The sequence below is a fragment of the Nanorana parkeri genome, unplaced genomic scaffold (genome assembly GCF_000935625.1).
Source record: "Nanorana parkeri isolate BGI_ZX_2015 unplaced genomic scaffold, ASM93562v1 scaffold17, whole genome shotgun sequence".
Classification (NCBI taxonomy): Eukaryota; Metazoa; Chordata; class Amphibia; order Anura; family Dicroglossidae; genus Nanorana; species Nanorana parkeri.
In genome coordinates this window covers 3,742,956-3,752,743 of record NW_017306285.1, presented here as the reverse complement: position 1 = coordinate 3,752,743, position 9,788 = coordinate 3,742,956, and positions in this window count along the sequence as shown.

The following is a 9,788-nucleotide window of genomic DNA, read 5'->3' as shown; positions in this document are numbered from 1 at the left end:
ATTTTTTTTATATATATATAGTTGGGGGCTGGATGCTCTATTTAAGCCCCTTTATTAAATTTTAAGGCAGTGCTATGGGGGGGGCCGGTAATCCTTGTGGTTTGTGTCTCAGAGCCCAGGTAGTCATTTTTTTGGATTTTCTGTGAAAATTCTGAAACGTGGGATCCGCTTTGCTTACAAAAACGACGGACAATAAAACTGTAAATGGCTTTCTCGTTTTAATTCAGCTTAGTGACCACAAGGTGGGGGCAGAGTACCGTTTACCCACTTTTAATAGGCGGAATGACAGATGATTGCAGGCGAACCTATGTTCTCTCACTTGACAACACTTTTTTGTGTCTGATGTCGTATTGTGCTGTTCATCTAAGAGCGGGTAGAGACACCCTTTTATTTGTTGTTTCTGGTATTTTGCTGTAAAGTTCATCACCATAAAATTTGTGTCTAATCAAATGGTGTATGTGATTTGCAAAAGATGCTTGGTTATGAGAAACTCTACCAGAGGCTTAATAACCAACATGGGTTCTTAGAGTCTCGGTTATCAAGGCTGAAAAAACTGTACACTTTGGTTTAACTTAGTATACATGATGTCAAATACAAAGTTTATGATTGGTTGGTGAAAGCTAAGAAACCCAGGCATGTGTGTATCCCACTCCGTCTCCACTGTTGAGGATTCATTCTCTTGTGGCTGACCATTGTAACCAGGGCGGGAAGTGGTCAGAAATCAAAGATGTTGTCACTTGACCCTGGAGGTGAGAGGAATCTTTGAGTGGGGATAGCTGTTCAGCCAATAGGATTTGCTTTGGAAACATTTCATCTTACGATCTGTTGTGTCTCTGGGGCAGGAAGTGACATCTCCCCAAGGGGACTAAATCCATGAGCCCATCACACTCCAAACCGCTTGTTTCCAAAGAAGATCAGTCGGGGGGGTGCTGCGGTGATCGACGGATGGCAACCGTCACATAACAGTAGAACTAGGGACAGCGGCACACCAGTATAAACGTGAAGCAAAAGTCTCATTTATGGAAGAGGTGCGACATATCACAGAGATGCGGCGACCGTTTCGTGGTCACACAGGATCCCCTTCCTCAAGCAACGACATGTCATTTATTGAAGAGGAGCGACATATCACAGAGATGCGACAACCGTTTCGGGAGTCACACGGGATCCCCTTCCTCAAGCAATGACATGTCATGTCATTGCTTGAGGAAGGGGATCCTGTGTGCCCCCGAAACGGTCGTCGCATCTCTGTGATATGTCGCACCTCTTCAATAAACGAGACTTTTGCTTCACGTTTATACTGGTGTGCCGGTATCCCTACTTCTATTTCCCCAAGGGGGACACAAAGCAAAAAAATAACAACAACCTGTCATTGGCTCTTAACTTTCTCGGTAACCTTGGCACTCCAGCTGTGTTGAAGCTGCCAATCATACTTTCAGGAGTTGTGGCTGTTGAGTCTTGCAATGTGTCATGGGACTAGTAGTAACCCCAACAGCTGCCTCATGGGACTAGTAGTAACCCCAACAGATGGAGTGCCAATCTTGCCTACCCCTGCTGTATGCTATCCAAAACTTGTGGCTCAGTTATACTTTAAGCAGCCTATTTATAAAGTCTGGCAGTGCAGTTGCTTTTCATTTTACTATGTTTTGTCTAATTGCAACCTATTTCTCTGCAAAAATCTGATTTCTGTGAATGTAAACAACAACAAAAATGGACGGTTGGTCAAAAAAAAAAATATCACACCACAGTCTTTATCTTCCCTTCATTCAAAACGGTGGCGTAAATTGTCAATGACATTTTCTGGGTTTTCATGGTGCAAATAAGCTGAGCCGCTTTATAAATGGGCAGAACTGTCAGTCTTTTTGGTTTATGTAAAATCAACCACATAATGAATGCATCTGACTATCAGGCTTATTCTTGAGGCACGGGTAGCCAAACTCTGGCCCTCCAGCTGTGCTGAAACAAATCCCATGATGCATCTCTCTCCGGGAGTCATGTCTGTGGCTATGAGAATCTTGTACTGCCTCATGGGATTTGTAGTTCAACCACAGCTGGAGGGCCAGAGTTTGGCTACCCCTGCTTTAAAGTGACATTAAACCCTCAGATTTTTTTAACATAAAACAATACTGTAATGTGTGCCTTACTGTAATGCATGGTTGTTTCCCTTCTCTTTGCTGCTCTTCCTTTTTAAATCCTCATGTCTTCTCATGCTCTGCAGAACTTCTGTTTTGCAGCAGACTGCCTTGTCTCTGGAATGGATACATGGTGTCTGTGTATAGGTTCACAACCTGAGCAAGCACTACAGGAAGAGGCACTCAGCTGCAAAGGGAAGTTCTCCCCCAGCATGAGAAGAGATAAGGATTTAAAAGGAAGAGCAGCAAAGAGAAGGGCAACTACCATGGATTACAGTAAGGCGCACATTACAGTATTTTATGTTAAAAAAAAATCAAAGAGGGTTTAATGTCACTATAAGGCAGTGTAAAGAGCAGCAGTGATGTGTAGAACAGAGCTCCTCTTGTAAGTCACAGACGCCTGCTTTGCTGATATAACTGCCATTGCTCAGCTCTCCTTTAAAGTATATTTTGTCTGTATGCCATGTGGGAACATTTCTCTTCACTTCCTGTCACACAGAGACAACAGGAAGTTGGAGGGGATGTCACCGGAACAGGTTTAGGCATTGTAAGAGTCTCCTCCTTTTTCCTGTTCTTTTTTGACAACCCTATTTCCCATCGCTTAATGTACAGGAGACGGTGGCCACCAGGACCAACAGGGAAGAGAAATGTCCCCTTTGCTATTTCTTCTGGAAATGCTAATTGCCTGGCTCTAACTTCAAAACTGTGTCCCCCTACTTGCAGTTATGTATGCATGGCTTTATCGGTACCAGGTCTGTGACAAAAACCTTGCTGGACACAGTTGGCCCAGTGTACTAGCCAGACAACTTGTAATTGGCAATGATGACCCTACCCAGTGTCAGGGAACAAGCTACTTTAAAATGCTTGTCATTTGGCTTTCATGCTCATCCAATGACATTACTTTTTACATCACTAAGTCAGAACCAGTATGCATGACAGGAGGAGTTTCTGGCAGTGACTCGGAAGCGATAAAGCCGGAGACGGCAGCGAGGCATCTCGCCTTTTCTGAAGGAAATAGTACAGGTTTCTTTCAAAGTGGAAAAGTGAATATTTGCATTGTTATACGGGACATAAGTGTTACTCGTTTTACCCGCTACTCCGAAAATGTACATTGTCTGCAAAAACCGCACTGCACTTCCTGGTATGTGACTGTGCCTATACACTCCTGAGTCTACAGCAGGGCCTGGCAAACTCACCCTCCACCTGTGATGCGGCTACAAATCCCAATAGACATTGCAAGAAGCTGACAGCCACAGGCATGTCTTCTAGAGGCAGATGCATGATGGGAGTTGTGGTTTTACAACAGCTGGAGGGCTGCAGTTTGCTCACCCGTGGTCTATAGCCTGATAGTTGTGTAACTGTAGTGTGAGATCTAAGGTACTGCTGCTTCTCATTGTTAGTCTTAGGAGACGCCACTATTATGCTGTTCTCCTTGCTGGAGCCTCTGACAGGTGGACGCAAAGCTCTGTCTCTATCAAGATGGCCGCCTCTACACCTACCCAGTGCAGAACAAGGCTTGGTAAGTGTATAATGCAAGCGAACCACAGGCAATACAAGTGATTTTACCTGCCTTATTGTTGGAGGGCAGCAGCAGCTTCCAGAGCTGAGGTCTCTTTAAAGGACTTCATGTAATGTATACATTACTGTTCCCTATAGATCAGGGGTAGGCAGCCTTAGCACTCCATCTGTGGTGAAACTACAAGTCCCATGAGGCATTGCAAGACTGACAGCAGCAAGCATGGCTGATAGGCATGATGGGATTTGTAGGTTCATCACAGCTGGAGTGCTGAGGTCGCCTATGATATAGATACATATGTCCATTACACAATTGTTTAAAGCAGGAGTAGGTGACCTTTCACTCTCAAGCTGTATTCAAACTACAAATCCCATGATGCCTTGGTCTCTGGAAGTCATGTCTGTGGCTGCCATCCATGCAATGCCTCTTGGGATTTGTAGTTTTGCCGCAGCTGGAGTGTCGATGTTACCTAGCCCTGGGTTTCAAGTGACCCTGCTTTTTTTTTTTTTTAAATGTAGCTGCTGATAAAAGATGTACCTGCTATTACATTGATGGGACAATCCTCTCTCTGCTGTCCTAGTACCAACAGAAGGTAATGGGAAACAGTGTACTGTTTTCTGTGGAACCAAAAGGTGGGGGACATTTTGACAAAGGGATTCTGACCTGTAAAGTCAGCCTTTTATCCTTGATTGGGGACACCTGTTCACCTCCCCCAGAGAGATTTCCTCACTTCCTCCTTTTGTTTCTGGGACAGGAAGTGAAGGGAAATAACTCCAACAGGACACAGACCAACAAAACAAAACAAAAAAAATATGATGGTCTTTTTAACACTTCTCTACTGGAGACACAAAAGTCTTTTGGTTTTAAGAGTTATTTTAAAGTGGACTTAATCTCTCTTCTAAGTATCTTTCATCCCATTCTGCTGCCTCGTCTCCTCATCTGCTAATAATAATATCCTTATACTTTCAGTAGCCCTGCTGTGACAGCAGAATGAAAAGCAAGAGGTTCTGCTTGCCTGCCAATCGCCTAGACCAGGGGGTGAGGCACAAATAAGCCCTCCAGGGGTGGTACTACAAACCCCCGGGAATCGTGGCTCTCAGTCTGCTAATGCCTGCTGGGATTTGTAGTTGCACCACCTCTGACCTCTACCTTTCAGGAGATGAAATCATTAATGGTCACCTCCTAGATTTACTTTCAGGTCTTCACGGCAGTCATAGTAGGCCAGGTGACCAGAGCCGCTGATTGGCTGGCTCTCCCAAAAACAGCTTAAGCCCACTTTAATCTGAGGCTAGCGTCTGTATGTATGAAAGGAAACCTGTTCAGTATTTAGATATGAGAACTGCCATTGCTGAGTTTCTGAAGCGGTCTGCTTTGTAAATGTTCCTCCTGATCGGAGTCTTTGCCCTGCAGCAAGCATACAACAGTGAGGTCTGATCTCCATGTTCTGCATACTGTTCAGGTTGGTGGCACACTATGTCATTGTCATGCAAGAGACCACCTCAGAATGAACAGGCATCCACAGTTGTTTTCTCTCAATGGATGGCCATGTTCTATTTCTGCCTCCCTGTGCTTGCTCTAAGTCAAGGGTATGCAAACTCTGGCTCTCTAGGTGTGTTTTAAACAACAAATCCCATCATGCCTCTGCCTCTGGAAGCCATACCTGTGGCTTTCAGGCCCCATTCACACTGAGCGATTTATCGCAGCGATATCGCTCATATTTCCACGCGATATCGCTCTATGTAGCTTCTCCAATCCATTTCAATGGAGCTGTTCACATCTCGCCGCTCAATATCGCTTGTAGCTCGTTGCTCCTTCATGACCCTTTTTTCGAGCGATTTCGAGCGATATTGCTTCTGATTGCATACAGCCCAATAGGAAAAAGTTGCACGATGTCGCGTGACAAGTCGCTCAATATCTCTCGTCGCGCAAAATCGCGCTATTTTCATGTCGCTCAGTGTGAACGGGGCCTTAGAGTCTAATGCCTAATGGGATTTGTAGTTCCTGCATGGCTGGGGTTTGCCAACCCCTGCTCTAAAAACCTGTCATTGCTCGGCTAACAGTTTGACTGAAAACACCGGAACGTACCTACATTAACGTCTGTCCCTATTGGTAGGTTTCTTACACCTAAAAGTGTATAAATCTGACTTCTCCATGGAAGACCCCATTTCCCTGGTTCTGCAAGGCCCAAAACTGACTCTATTTGTCCCAGGGGTAGACAACCGCAACACTCCAGCTGTTGTGGAACTACAAGACCCATGAGGCATTGCAATAATCTGACTGCCACAGGCATGACTCCCAGAAGCAAATTGGGATTTGTAGTTTGCCGAGTTTGCCTGCCCCGATCTATCCTTTTTCTATAGTGTAGCCACTTTTCCTTGTAATACCGCACATCTGCCACTGGGTGGCGTAGCGTTACACCAGCCCGTGTGACATGCACTGCCAATTATTTGTCAGGCATGAAGAGAAGAACCAACATACGTGCTGAAGCTATAAATGTGGCTTTGTTTGTGAGCCTGGGGACAGCTGTATGTTGCAGAATTGGGGGGGAGGCGGGTGACATGGCTTTCTGGAATGCCTATAAATTTCTATTCTGTCTCCATGTCACCCCTGTGTTTTCATTCCTCTTTAATCCCTTCTACTATATAAGGAAAGTTTGAGCTGGAATATCAGCCTTGTGTAACCCTGTTACTGTCATGCGAGCGTTAACCCCTTACCTTACAGGATGGGGCGTACCACCGCTGACTTCATTGTTGTAGACTGCGTGTCTTCGGCTCAGGCCTTGGCACTGTACATTGCAGCATTGATTGGCGGAACAACAAGTCCCAGCATGCTTTGCTTCCTGTGCACACCAAGGCTTGTAAGTTACTTAGCTTGCGGTAGTTCTGTTTCATTGCACAGATGAAAGCACACACAGGCCTGAGGCCAGGACCCCGTGTCTTCAGAAATCTCACTGACAAGCTAGAGCAGCATCTCTCACCCTTTAAAACCATGCAAAATCTCGAGGCACCCCAAATGTGATCCCTCCAAAATCCATACCAGACCCTTATCCCAGATAGGGTTTTACTCATGCAAAGACCGAGGTGGGGTTCCTGCCTTTACATCAGGGCCCCCCTTTCACAGCAGAGTGCCGCTTTACATCAGGAACCCTCCCTCACATTTGGAGACCCCCCTCCTTTGAAATCAGAATCAGACTCATTAGGGACCCTCCTTTACATCAGGAGACCCCCTCCTTTTAAATCAGGGTTCCCCCCACGCACACTACTAGTCCCCCATCAGATCAGAGTCCTCCCTTTGACATCAGAGTCCCCTTTTCTCATATCGGGAGCCCTCTTCACATAAAAGGAATGATGCACCCCTGAGGAAGCTAGAATGCACCCCACAGGGCCAGAGCACTCCGGTTGAGAAGGGCGGAGCTAGACCGCTCGTGTTTTCTGAGATCAGCAATGGCAGCTTACATATATTCTTCTCAGCACAGGTTTCCTTTGAATGCGATGTAAACCCTGTCCCCAAAAATCTCATATCAGCTTTCACGTGTCAGTGTCATTTCAATGTAAATGTGAAGCTGTTATTAGAATGACCCCTGCTGATCCTGCCAGGAAGACCCTTTTTCAGGCACTTCCTGTTATAGGGTGACAACACTTTGTCCCTGTCCATGGGCTTCCAATGGAGACTACATGTGGCCCTGTCTAAGCACATTGCACAGGCATAGTTCACCGTTGTCATCATCAGTAGATTTGCTGTAAGCAATCCCGTGCAGCCATTGCTGGAACGCATGTAGACAGGAAGTAGCTGCAAAGGGACTGCAGGAGATCAACAGCACTGAGGTGTAACAAAGGATTGAGAAATGTAAAAGAGTAAGAGAATGGCAAGTGTTTATCATACACGGTGCTTTAGCAAACTGAATGTGGTCCAATTAGGTTTACGTAGACTTTAAAGCTGAACTCCGGGGCAGATGTAAAAGACAGAAAATAAATAGCTCTGTATTCATTACGCAGCAATTACCTGAATCCGACCTGCTATCAAGCCTCTCGCAGTCCCTGTACAGAAGAGCTCAGACCGGGAGAGGGAGAAGCAGCACAAGGAGCTAGTCAGGTCGGCTTCAGTGCAAAGAGCATGCTGATAGGAGGAGAGACAGATGAGCTCATCATCCTTCTGCTTCTCCTTTCACTGTCCAGTCACAGGCTCAAAGAGGGACAAGACCTGTAAGTGTTACTGAACTACAGCAGAGGAAAAGAATCAGGTCTCCAGCCCTGCCGGTCAGTGCGGTGATGTGTGTTAGAGCTGTATAAATCTCTGGACTGGATGGACAGATCTTACATGTGTACTGTGTACCTGGGGTTCAGCTTTCAATGCACAACTTTAAAATAATGACGATGATGCGGCCGGACTCTTTTAAAGCCCGTCTGTGACGTTATGTCGCTGCTTTATTTTTCAGATACCGAGTAGCTTCCAACCGCAATCCCGGGCCAGGTAACAGTGGCATTTCGGCCGTCCAAGAAGCTTCCGTGCGGCTGCAGGGGATGGATTTGTACGCATCAGCGCAGAGACTTCTACAACCTGCAATAGTCAGACAGTGACCCCGATATCAAAGTGTGGGACAGGTGATCAGGTATGGATGGATGGATACTGTAGATATATAGATATGGGATCGATGGAAGGAGATAGATACACTATATTGCCAAACGTATTGGGCCCCCCTCCAAATCATTAGATTCCGGTGTTCCAATCCCCTCCATGGCCACAGGTGTATATAATGAGGCACCTCGGCATGCAGACGCTTCTACAAATATATGTGACAGAATGGATCGCTCTACGGAGCTCAGTGACTACCAGCGTGGTGCCGTGATAGGTTGTCACCTGCCATTAAAGTTAATGTGCGTGTAAAGGCGTCCCAATACTTTAGGCATTATAGTATGTGTGTGTGTGTAGAGAGAGAGACATTAGATAGATAGATAGATAGATAGATAGATAGACTCATACTATAGATAGATAGATTTTTGGCTTTGAATACACTTTCACATTCAGCCCATTAGGATTGGAGAGAGATGAAACTATGCAGTTGTGAAAATATGGAACAGCAAACACGTACTAATCATATAGAAATGACATTTGGGTAAACACTTCCACAATCCTTTATCCTCAATGAGGATAGAACGTGTTTCCTTGCCACGCTCCTGCTGACCTCCGATGTCTCTCTGTCACCAACTTTGCCCTTCTGTAGCACTTAGCTAACCCCCCCTAGGCATTTATTTTTTAGTTTGTTTTTCTCGAATCTCAATCGGGTCTCTGACCTCATCACCTTTTCTCCCGCTCTCCATATTTCCTTCTTCCTTCCCTCCCCTCCGGCATAATTTCTTCCACATTCGGTCACCGGCAACCAATAGGTTTATCTCCCATAAAACTCCCTCCGGAGGGGAGGGAAAAAAAAAGCCTCATGCACTCTCGGCGAGCCTCGCGGATATTAAAAATTCAGCGGGAATAAATGCAAACAGCCAATCATAGCGACCGATCGGATGTGGATCGGCGCTGGAAAATGGAGAGGAGGGAGGTTTTTGGGATAATTGGTTGATAGGAGCCTCCCAAAACGGTTACTCCTCCCGGCGTGATCTGATATGATGGTGGTGGAGCAGAACAAGAGAGATGAAAGCCATGCCTGCTCTTACCTGCATTAGCCAGAGAAGTCTCTTCTGTGCTCCTCTCTGATACTACTTCTCTGTCCTCATGAACAAGCCATGTCACATGCCATTCTACTGTCCAATCAGATTGCCCTTAATGGCCACTGAGGCAGAACTTGAAGGGCCCATTTACATCTTTGCATTGTGATAACATGACATGCATTGCGGCATTTTGGCACCACATTGCACTAAGGCTTTCGTGAGCAAGTCGGGCCCTCCAGCTGGGCTTTAACTACAAATCCCAACATGCCTGTGCCTCTAGGAGTCATGTCTGGAATGGTCAGTCTTGCATTGCCTCATGGGACATGAAGTTCCGCAACAGCTGGAGGGTCGGAGTTGCCCACCCCTTTACTAAGGTGCAGCACGCCACAATCCATGGGCGATTCCGAGCACGTTAAGATGCGTTGGCGGCCTTTTATTTCAATGTGCTGCCTCATCACAACCCACCTAAAGCGTGTTAGCAAGCCA